Genomic DNA, 11,723 nt, shown 5'->3' on the forward strand with positions numbered 1-11,723 from the left:
CCAAAACAACTCCCCTTGCATCTCCTCTCCGGCCCCAGCCGGCTCCTCCTGCGAGCTCAAGACCAGGGGCGAGACAGGAGGCGTCAGTGGGGGAGGGTCCTGGGGCAGCAGCAGTGGCCCTGGAGGCTGGGAGTAGGGACCTGCCCTGCCACCAGCCTGCTGTGTTACCTAGAACAAGTCACTTAACATCTCTGGGTGAGTGGTTCCCCATCTGTCAGACCGTGGGTTGGGAGAGATGCTCTGTAAACTCTCCACCTCTGATTGTTAGCTGCTGCCCAAGAGGGGGAGGCAGAGGAAGGGGAGGGGTTCCCCTTCATCCCTATTCAGAAGCTAACATATAACTGGATGGGGGTGGGGACACCTAGGCTGGATCCTGATGTATCTATCATCAAGCCAAGAAGCAGGAACAGCCGAATAAAGTGTGCTGGCTGGGTGCCATCGGCTCCGCTGGGACACAGCAGGTGGTAACCTGCCAGTCCTTAGCTCTGAGGAAAGCTTCGGAGACCACTACCTCTCCTCTCCCCCCACGTACCCAGACCACATCTGTGGGTCTGGGGACGTTCCAAGATTCTTCTTGGCCCCATACCACAAAAGCGAAGCTCGAGGGCTAATTGGAAGCTGAAAGATAGAAAGCAGACACGCGAAGTGCTCAGACACACCGAAGGGCCACCACGACTGGTTTGGGATGGAGCTGTAGAAAAGGGCTGTATCCCCACCCTCACTGCCCAGAAAGAGAGAAGGCTTAGGACAGATCTCCCCTTCTGAGAACCTGGGGCTCCCCCAGCCCCTGCTGCCTGGGCTCGTAGAAGGCCAAGGGGGCCAGCCCCAGATGGAAGCAGCTCAGCAAGGAGACGTTGGCGACTGCTGGGGCTCTCGTGTCCCTAAGCCATAGCCTTGATCCTATGCTTGATCCTCTCATCCTGAGGGATTGAATGATGCTTCATCTCTGTAGCAACTTACAGCTTGGAGGTGATTTTCATATAGGTTTTCTAGTCTTAGGAATTATTTCCAATTTGCAAGCAAGAAAACTGAGGCTAAAAGAAGTAAAGGGATTTATTGGAACCTGACTTCTGATGAGCTCAGTACTCGTCTCATTATACTAGGTTTTATTTGAGTCTCACGTGTTGGAAAACTCTCACTAGAGTCTGCCTTCCCATCCCCACTGGTGTGTGCACGTGTTGCCCCCCATCCCCCCGCCCAGCCTCTGCCCCCAGGAGTCATTCTGGCCACAGGAACAACCCTGGCTCCTGGGAAGGGAGGAGAGAAAAAGCACCAGGGGGTGACATCCAACTTCATCATCTTGGTTGGCCGGGTGGAAACGCACCTTCCGTGCCTGCACGGGGAAGTGCTTCCTGGCTACCCTGCTGATTGGCAGTGCAGGTGCGTATAGTTGGGAAGGAGGGGTCAGTCCAGGAGTTGCACTCAGAGCCCTTCCACAGCCGGGGCCAGCAGAGAGGCCCCTGGCAGGGTGGGGAGTCTGACCCTGGCCCTCAGCCCACCCTCCATGGTGGCGTAGCTGCCTACAGAGACAGAAACAGAGGGCTGGAGCTCAGCTGCCGGAGCAGAGGGTCCAAGATGAAGATCAGACCCCAAGTAGCACCCCTCCCCAACTCTGCTGCCTTTCCCATGAAATGCTTGGGAGATTCAAGGCCCCAGGAACTCAGAACTGTTGCTCCTGGCCCTGCTTCAGAGGCCAGGAAAGACCCAATGAAGCCACCTGGGCTCCAGAATGTCGGGCCCCTCTGTCCCACCCCCACCCTGCTCTGTGATGCAGTGTTCTCCAAGGCCTCATAGGAGCTTCCCTCAAATCCTCCCACGATGATAGGGCTCAGTCTCCTATTTGCTCATGACCTTGGGCTAGTCTTTCTTCCTTCCTGGGCCTCAGTTTGCCCTTCCGTAAAATGGGAGGGCTGGACTCAATGAGATCTCACGTATTTCCTAGCTCTGTCCTTCAGTCCTCAAAAAGCCAGGACACAGAAGTGTGATAACAGAGAAGACGGGGCGGCTTAGGGCTAGGGAAGCAGCTGGGAAGGTGAAGAGGGTTGCAGATTTTTCAGGGTGTTGGGGCTGCAGCCTCCATCAGCTTTGCAGTCTCCTGGGTTCCAATCCCTGCCACGGCCAGGAGCCAGAGGAGCCCGGTGACCAGAGGGCCCTGCACAACGGGGTGGGGATGGGACATGCAGTGAGAGGGCAAGGTTCAAGGATTCAGACTCTGTCTCCCTGACTCTGAGCTGAAGGGTGTTCCGGCGGACAAGAACAGAATCCTTTCCCTTGTCAGTACTTGGTGTCAGCGGTGGCCAAAGCCAGGTCCTGGCTGTCAAAGTCTCTCGGTCCCGTTCACCAGTTCTGCGTTTATGCATTCATTCACTCATTCATTCACTTGTTGGTGCTTGCTATGTAAAATAAGGACTTTCTGTTAAATCATCATTATCTTAACTTCGTGGTGTCTTGACCTCCTTTCCTCTGTAAGGCTCCATGAACCTTCACATCCCAGATCTATTCTCATGAGCATTAATGCCCAAGAGTGCCTCTTGGCTGACTCGTCCCTGTTTATCACGAATTTCTGGCTCTGTTACTCTGGGATCATCCACTCAAAGCCTCTGGAAGACCAGGTCACCAAGTCAGGAACCCTTGCAGGGAACATGCAGCAGCTACTAAACTACAAGGCTCTTCGCCAGCCAGCCTCTTCCCAGCTTCTCCGGTTGGAGAAGGGAAGGGGGTTACTTTTCTTCTGGCTGCTGAGAGATCAAAGCCTGATTTCTCTCTAGCTTAGCTGAATGTCTCCCAGGCCTGGGTTGCAGAGAGGAACCAAACCCAGCATCCTGCCTTTGTGAAGTCACAAGATGATATTATAAAACCAGCAAATAATATTTCAAACAGAAAGTTCTCACATACGATCGTGTCCAGAGGTATGCAAGTCCCAGCTGTGTCTACATGGGATGAAAAGGGGAAACTTCTGGATGAAGCCAGAAAAGCCCTGCCAGATGTTGCCCACATCTGGATATCCAAAAAGTGATCTGTTCGGTGGCTTGGTAGTCAAGGAGCCAATGGTCAATCCACGTCACCCTGTCAACCAGGATGCAGACCGAGCCCATACGTACAAATTACCCAGATTACTGAAGGATCCAAAGGGTCGTTTGATTTCAATCATACTCATCTGTAAGGACCCAAATCAAGTTGATATAAAGGCCAAAGCACGAGCCACAGTCATCACACGGTGGTCATGACCGTGCACTGAGGCCAGCTTGCCTGGGTTTGGGTCCTGTCTCCGCGGCTTACTGGCAAGCTGTTCAGTCTGTTTCACATTTCTCATCCTTAAAATGAAACAATAATGGTAACTCTCTCACAGAGCAGGTATGAAGATGCAATAAGATAATACCTATAAAGCCCTAAGCCCAGTGCCTAGCAGGTAGTAAACAGTCAAAATACGTTGGCCACTATGATAATCATCGTTATCATTGGGGTGATCACCCGGCAGACCCTCTCGACTAAGAACACGAGAAATCCTCCAGGACAGTGCAAAGGCCAATACAGTGGGAAGGGGGCGGGGTGAAACACATACTCCTCCCCAAACACCCCAGGAACTCCAGTTTGCCACAGCTGTTCCAACTCCGACCCCATTTAAGCTGCCTTCCTCCGAGACAAGAACACCACATTCTCCTTCATGACAGGAGTGGCTTCCAGCGGGCAGTCACGTCTCCTCTACTAACAAGGTTTGGCAAAGGACGCACCGTCCAGGTGCTAGTATGTGTGTTGGATGCCTCAAGCAGATGGCTGGGTGGAAATGAGCCTTCCCTACCGTACCCCTTCTCCCACCAAGACATCAAGCTGGGGAGGGCACCCGAGTGTACTGCAGGTACCACCCACAGGAAATTCCCTTCTCACTGTGAAATGACCACTGGCCTGGATCATGTTCTCCTGCCCCAGAGGGCACCTGGGTCCCTCTTCTACTTCTGGTGGGGGACCTGGGTGAGCTATTACTTACCATCCATCACCTCTGGTCCAGGTAGGCGGTGCTGGGGCAGGGATGGGAGACTCTGGGGAGCTCTACAAGGACAGAGACTGAGGCTTTCCCACTTCTGCATGTCTGGCGCACAGTGGGGCTGCTTAGGCAGACACTCGTGGGATGGGGGATTAAGGAGAAGGCTTTTTCTGGTAGAGGAGATTTAAGCCTCTGGACACTGTATCCCAGGACCGCATTCCCTAGTTCCAGGGAGTGCTCCCTATAAGAGACCCGGATGGTACCTGCTGGTATCTAAACCCAAGCCAGTCCTTCCCACTGTCACCACTACTTCCTCATTCCCAGTGGTCAAGTTCAAATCTTCCACCCAACGGCCCTTTCCAAACTGCCCAGATTCCCAGTCTAGTTCCCTCAGAGGGAGGAGCAAAGAGAAAGCAGGATGCCAGGACTAAGGGCATCTCTGGGAGTCCCACATGCCTAGCGGGTTCTTTCCCTTGAGTTCAGGGAGAAACATACCCAGACCCTACGCTTCGCTAACGTCCCCCAGGGGCTGGTCCCAGGACCCTGCGCTGGGCTTCTTCCTTCCAGGTTTTGGCAGAGGGTCAGCCTCTGCTGGCACCGATGCCAGCAAGTGTGACGAGGCCTAAAGGTGGGATATAAATAGGCTGCTGCTGCCCATGAGCTCCTCCGTCCCCTTGGCTTTGGTTCCAAACCTTCTCCCTCCTCACCCCCAGAGTAAACCTGCTAGCAGGGGCTCTGCGGGGCTCCACATGCCTCTTTCCTAGCTGTGTGGCCTTGGGCAAGTGAGTCGACCTCTCGAGCCCGGGTCCTTCAATTGCAAAGTGGAGTAAGTACACACTCACCTTGCAGGGTCGTTGTGGGGATTACATCAATTAGCCCACGTCAAGCTTCTAGCACTGTGCCTGGAACATGGCAAATGTTCTGTATCTGTTAGTGCTGTTGTTCACAGTGACAAACGGGGGGGACCTGGGCAGGTCAGCAGGGTCAGTCTTGATATCAGAGGGGATGCGGAAGAGAGGGCTTGGCAGTGAAAACCAGCTGCATCTCACCTCTGTGCTTGGAAGGGAAGTGTTAGGTTTACTGCCTGCACCCGTTCAATCCCCTTCACTGGGGCCATGTGGACGCTTCCCACATACTCAAGGAGGCCAGCCTGGCCACATGGCACGCCAGCCTGGGATTCTGAGATTCAGGCTCTGCCACCAACATGCTGTGTGATGCTGGGCAACTCACTTGCCCTCTCTGAAGTAACTTCCCCATCTGCGGAGGCCTCTCGCAGCCCTAACCTCTTATGGAGTTAAATTGTTTTTCATAGTCCAGGCATCACAGCGGGACTCCCGTCTGAGCCCAACCCCCAGGCAGACAGGTCTGGGCTCTCATGGTTGGGGACACAGCCCAAGATGCAGAGGTAAGACACCCAGTTCCAGCCCCAGCCTGGAAGCCTGGAGTATTGATCCTGGGATGGAAAAGTCTGCCCTTTCCCCTTGGCCCAGCCGGCAGATGAATTTACATTCTTTTGAAAACCATCACATAAGTGGGTTTCTTGAAAAAAAAAAAAAAGTATTGAATAAATGAATGAATGAATGGCAGAAACAATGCAGAGTACTGGGCAAAATAGGGGCTCTTGCTTCATTCAGATGAAAATCTGACCCCAACTTGGCCCCTTCTAGCTGTGTGGCCTTGGGCAGACCTCTTGACTTCTCCGACCTTGGTTTCCCCTCATATTAAATCCACATGCCATGAGATGGTTGCGAGGTTAAGTGACCCCTTCCATTTACACATGTAAATGCTTGGTGCCTGGCACATAGTAGGTGCTCAACAAATGACAGCTGTTACTATCAGGATTGTAATTACAAGCCTGCTGCCCCCATTGTAAGGCAGAGGAACCAAGGCCATCAGCCTTGCTTGGTGCCCATTTCCAAAGAGCTCTGACTGCCAGAGACACATGATCTCAGTCCTCCCACCTGTGTACCTTCCAGCTGGCGAGGAACAGAGCGCCGTCTGGTCTCCCAGGGCCAGGCAGGGAGTGAGCTCGTGGGGGAGGCTCTGCCACTTTCCCTGGACCAGTCCTGGCAGCATACTTGCTTCCGGCCTTAGTCGAACAGCTGGAGCGTGAGCAACGCTGTCTCGCCCGTGAAATGCAACTTTTGGAAAACATGCATATTTGTGAGTTGGTGCGTGTTTCTATTTCGGGCCAACCCTGCCCTCTTTACTTATTTTCCCTGGGCTTTGCATCTGGAACCCAGCTTGCTAGGGTGTTCTGACAGACTTTGACGCTGCTCCAGGCTTCTCTGGCTGGAGACGTGCTCAGGTGTGGGAAGGGTGGGCAAGAGAAGGAAGATTTCAGATGACAAGCCCTCTTCCTTGGCTAAGAGTGACAGATGATCAGACACCCCTGCCTCACTGTCCAAGCTCTCGGTTTCTCCAACTATAGGTGGGGGAAGAATATAAGAGGTTCGGGTGGGGAGCAATTTCAACGAGGGGGAAGGGAACCAAAGAGGCAAATCACTGAGTTTCAAGCATCATAATGGTCACATCATGATCAATACCAATAACGTCATTATCAACCACTGCTGCCGCCACCACCACCCTTCGGGGGGCACCTGTTTTTTTTTTTTTTTTTTGTGGTACGCGGGCCTCTCACTGTCGTGGCCTCTCCCATTGCGGAGCACAGGCTCCGGACGCGCAGGCTCAGTGGCCATGGCTCACGCACCCAGCCGCTCCGGGCACATGGGATCCTCCCGGACTGGGGCACGAACCCGCGTCCCCTGCATCGGCAGGCGGACTCTCAACCACTGCGCCACCAGGGAAGCCCCAAAATATATGTATTTTTGTATACATATAAATAGTATATGACCCAGGGAAGCCCTGGGGCACCTATTGTTATGACTGAGAGCGGGCTGGCTGATTACCCTCAGGGAAAGCACCTCATCTTTCAGCATCTCGCTTCGCTCATCGGTAGAGGTGATTTTCGCAGTACCCAGCTCGTGGGGTTGTGAGAAGTGGTTGCTTAGCCAAACGGTAGCGATGAGCGTCTTCCCACCCGGCTGCAGATCCTGGCCAGCTGCCCGTGGACAGCCTACTCGGTAGAGTCTTCGGGACTTGGAGTTGACTGCCAAGCCTCTACCCGCCAGGCATGGTCTCTAAGGCTGCTCTCAGCTAGCCCTTCTCTGTGGTCATTTGCAACCAGCCCAGAGTCTGCCTTAACGGGGGGAAGGGACTCAGACAATTCCATCCGCCTTTGAATGACCAGGTGAGTGGAAGGGGAAATGAGGAGACAAGGGAAACATGTCTAAACTATCAGAGAAAAGGGCTTAAACCATAATTCCAAGATTCCGAGGGTCAGGGGATCCAGGTTTTAGTCTTGACCCTTCCACTCACTCATTCATTCACCAAGCTGCCACCAGCACAACCAGTGGTTCATGCAGAGGATATGCTGACAGCAGCATCAATGCCCCAGTGGAGGTGGTGCTTCAGTGGTGTGACCTCAAGAAAATTACTCGACATCTCTGGTCCTATAAAGGAAATCATCTGAACATCCATTGCTCAGGGGACAGGATGCCTTCACCGGTGGTGGGTGCTCTGAGGAAGGGGAAAGGTACCATAAACTCTGGGGTTAGAATCACAATTTTCAATCCCACCCACACTCAGGAGAAAGGAGACTCGGGAGACTCGGGAGAAAGCCAGTGTCCCACATTATTAGGGCCAAACTGGGACCCTTGAAGGTCACCTCCACCAGCCCTGTCCTTGTACAGATGGGGAAGCCTAAGGCTCAGAGAAGGGAATTTGCCCATGGACACACTGGGAGCCTGTGGCCACGCTGAATCTAGGATCTGCCTCGCCGCTCCCCACTTCCACTCCAGCGTTCCTTCCACTACATCACTCTGTGACTCTTCCTCTCTCAGCTCAGTTTCCCCGATTCCAGAACTGAGGAATCCTGGCCCCTTGGAGAGACTGTGAGGGATCTGTGTCATCTGGCCCTGGAGATTTTCCCGGGGAGGGGGCAGAAGCTCCCCATGGGGAGGAAGGTCAGACTTCCAAAGAGAGACGTATGGGGGCGTGGATTCTGCTGGGGAATGCAGTCAGCTCCCCCTAAGGGTCAGCTGTGGCCGCATTGGAGCAAAGACCGACTGGATCAGACCCCGGCTGCAGGAAAGTTGGGGAGAGAGTGAAGGCAGCTGGGAAAGAGGAATTGGGAAAGACAAAAGGTGTGTGTGTGTGTGTGTGTGTGTGTGTGTGTGTGTGTGTGTGTAAGATAAACATGGGGGAGGGAACCAAGCAGGGAAACAAAGAGACAGAAAGTGCGAGCAAAGAATATGCAGAGAGACGGATGTGGACCTTGGCTGCAGGAGCTTTGTCTGAAGTAAGAAAGGGGAGCAGACATGAGGGTGGTGAGCTGAGAAAAATGGACTCTGAGCCCAATACCAAGATTCTGTAAGGCTGGGGTTCTGTTTGCCGCTTCCACTGGGCCAGGCTACTCCTTCCATTTGGCACATACCCTGGTTCCTGACCAAGTCTGCACTGGGGTGGGGGGAGGGTTTTCTTTGTGACCCGCTGCTTGGCTCAAAGGGTGTGTGTGCATGGGGGAGGGGAGGGCTGAGGCTGAGGGAGGGAGCCTGAGCAGCTCTGTGAGTCACTGGGCATCTCTGTGACCACCCGGAGGGGAGCTCTGAAGTCTGAGGCTCAGTCAGGTGTCCAGAGACAGCAAGACCTGAGGGAAGGTATTGCTCGGCTTGCTGGTGCTTGTGGGAAGATCTGTGTTTGTTCACGTGCGTGTGGATCGTCCCTCCATGTGCCGATTGTGTGGAGTGTGGGTGGATGTATATCACGTGAGTGGACTATGAGTCTGTGGGGATTGTTTGCGGGTCTGTGGTTTGCGGGTAGACCCGTGTCAGTGTGTGCATGGACTGTGGGTCTGTGTGCTCTTGGGTCCGTGGGCACGTGCGCGGGGGTTGTGAGTCTCCAAGGCCGCCTCCAGGTGCTGTCCGCGGAACTGACCCGGGGCGTGGACGGGCGGGCACCTGCGCCCAGTCTCAAGAGGAACCTGGGGCCAACTGTGGAGCAAAGAGGGGCCGAGGAAAGGACGCCTCCTAGGAGGCGCCTTCCTAGCCCAGCTGCGGGCCCCCCAGGGAGTTTGGAAAAGTTCTCCCAGTGGCGGGGTTGCTCCCAGGAGTCGGCGCCACTCGCGCCGAGAGTCTTCCCCACACCCTCAGCGCCACCACTGCTGGCTGCCCACCCCATCTCCACACTCACTAGCGTTCTCAGCAGGGCCCGGAGACCCTCTCGTGCTCAGCTTCCAGAGCCTACCCGGTCCGCCCCAGAGCTCCCGCACGCCCGGTTGGACCGGTTGCCAGGTTAATTGGGCCCCAGCACTCCGGGAAGGTCCAGTCGAGAGCATGAGTGCGCTAAGGTAGAAAGTGGATGGAGAGGAGGTCATTATCTTTTCCAGTCCCCTCCCTGAGCTCCAGCTGGGGTGAGAGACTGATCCCGGGCGGCTTCAGACTGATGCTCAACTTTTCCGGAATCAGTCATCCATCCGCAGGGACTAGCAGGGGACTAGAGGTCGGAAGCCTCGCCGTTTGTGGGCATCAAACAGGCTGGTGCAGACCCAGGCTGCTCGGGCCCCGCGGGGAGTTGGTGAGGAGGGAGCTCGGCCGCGGGGGGCTATAGCTCTGGGCTCTGCGCCCCACCAGCCGGCTTTCCCGGAGGGTCCGAGGCCCGCATCCCGGGCTGGCTGGACAGCGGGAGAACTTCACATACAGAGCCGCGCAGGCCGAGGTGGGGGCGGCGCGGAGGGCTTGCCCCCCTTCCTCCGAGCAATGCATCCCCCTGCCCCGACCCAGATGGCGCCCAGCGGCCGTCGCACTCACCTCGGCTGGCCAAGCTGAGCTGGCTGAGCCGCGGGCGCGGGAGGGAGGCGCGCCGTAGGGGGCCGAGGGCTGCGGCCACCCTGCCGTGCGGACTTGTCCCCTCGCGGGAGTCGCAGGGAGAAGCTCTTCGGAGCTGCAGGAGGCCGGCGTTGCCCGCTCCGCTCCAGAGCGCACAGACTGCGCGCAGCCAGCTGTGTGTCTCGCTCCCCAGCGCGCACCGGGAGCTCGCTGCGCCGCCGCCGCCTTTTATTCGCCGCCCGCCTTTGTTTGGGTCCGGGCTCCTACCACGGGGCGTGGGGGTGTGCAGGGCAGACTCTGGGGCCACACCGCCCCCCAGACCCTGGCGCCGCCGGCCTCCGCGCCGCCCGGCTTTGAGTCAGTAGCCGGCGAAGGCTGGCGCTCCGCCGCTCCCTGCTGTCTCCAAAGCCCGCCGCCAGGCGCCACGGTGGCCGCCGCACCCCCTGCGAGAGCCGCGCTGTGGTATAGCCGGGCTCTCAAAGCCTGCGGGCGGGGACTGCGAGGGGCGCAGCGACCCCTGTGGGTCAGTCCCCGCCTCTGCAAACGGCCCTGACAGGGTCCCCTGCCCCGCCCCCCCCTTTCCTAGATTCCCACCTCTCTCCTAGCCCGCGCTCCTCTCCCCGTCCGCCCGGCCTTGGCAGGTCACCAGCCTCTTGGACACTGGAGGGCATCCTCAGGTCTTCTCCGGAGGGAGCTGCCAAGCGCAGGTTCCTGGCGCCGTCCCTTCCTCCCATCTCCATTCATCTCTCTGGCACCAGAGCCCAGAGCCATGCCAGCGCCTGGGACCGGGCATCCCTCCAGCCTTAGTACACGCTCTGCCTATATCCCTGGTTCGCGGGCCACAAGGAGAAGGGGCCAGGGGGCCAAGGCTATTATTGCCTGGCTCATTTCTCTCCATCAGGAGAGAAAGACTCAGAGGACATTAGCAGTGGTGTCACCCAGGGAGAGCCAAGGGGGATGCCTTGAAAGAGGACCGGTTGCCAGCCCCCAGCAGCCGGATGGAGGGGTTTTACTTATAGAAGCCAGAACGAAGGGAGGCCATTGCTACTGTTGTGTGAGGGGTGAGCCGGGAGTTTACGATACATCCTCAGTGTGTGCTGAGAGCAGAACAGAGGAAATAGAGAGGGGGTCGAAATGCAACCCCTGTCTCTAGGAAGTTCCCAGCTTACAGGGCAGATAGAAACACGGTTGAATTCTAAAATGAAACACCAGGCCCCATACCCACACACGGATGCTCAATCCATGCCGCAGCCTTTCTTTTTAAAAGAGGAAAACTGGGGCTTCCCTGGTGGTTGAGAGTCCACCTGCCGATGCAGGGGGACATGGGTTCATGCCCCGGTCCGGGAAGATCCCACATGCCGCGGAGCAGCTAGGCCCGTGAGCCATGGCTACTGAGCCTGCGCGTCTGGAGCCTGTGCTCTGCAACGGGAGAGGCCACAACAGTGAGAGACCCGCGTACCGCAAAAAAAAAAAAAAAAAAGGAGGAAAACTGAGTTGGGAGCACCTCTAACATAGAAGGGCTGAGTGGAGCTTCTGTTTGCTCCTCACCTTCCATCCCTGCTCTGTCTCTCTGGTGTGCAGCCCCTGGGGGCTGTTCCCAGTGGCTGGCTGCCACCCGGACACATGGACGTTTATGATTGTGGATGCACTGAGAGCTCATCTGTGCAGAAGCGAATGGCCCGAGCCGGTGTCCCTACCCTGGCACTCACTCTCTATGTACTCAAGATCGTCATGGGAACGACTGCCAGGCTGGCCAAGTCTATCAGGGAACTCCCAGTGGTCCCATCTGGCCTCGAAGACATTAGGGTTTAGGACAGCTCCTGTGTGAAGGGTGCCTCCCTGAGCTGTGAGCAGAG

Source organism: Grampus griseus (assembly GCF_964374135.1).
Source record: "Grampus griseus genome assembly, chromosome: 1".
NCBI lineage: Eukaryota > Metazoa > Chordata > Mammalia > Artiodactyla > Delphinidae > Grampus > Grampus griseus.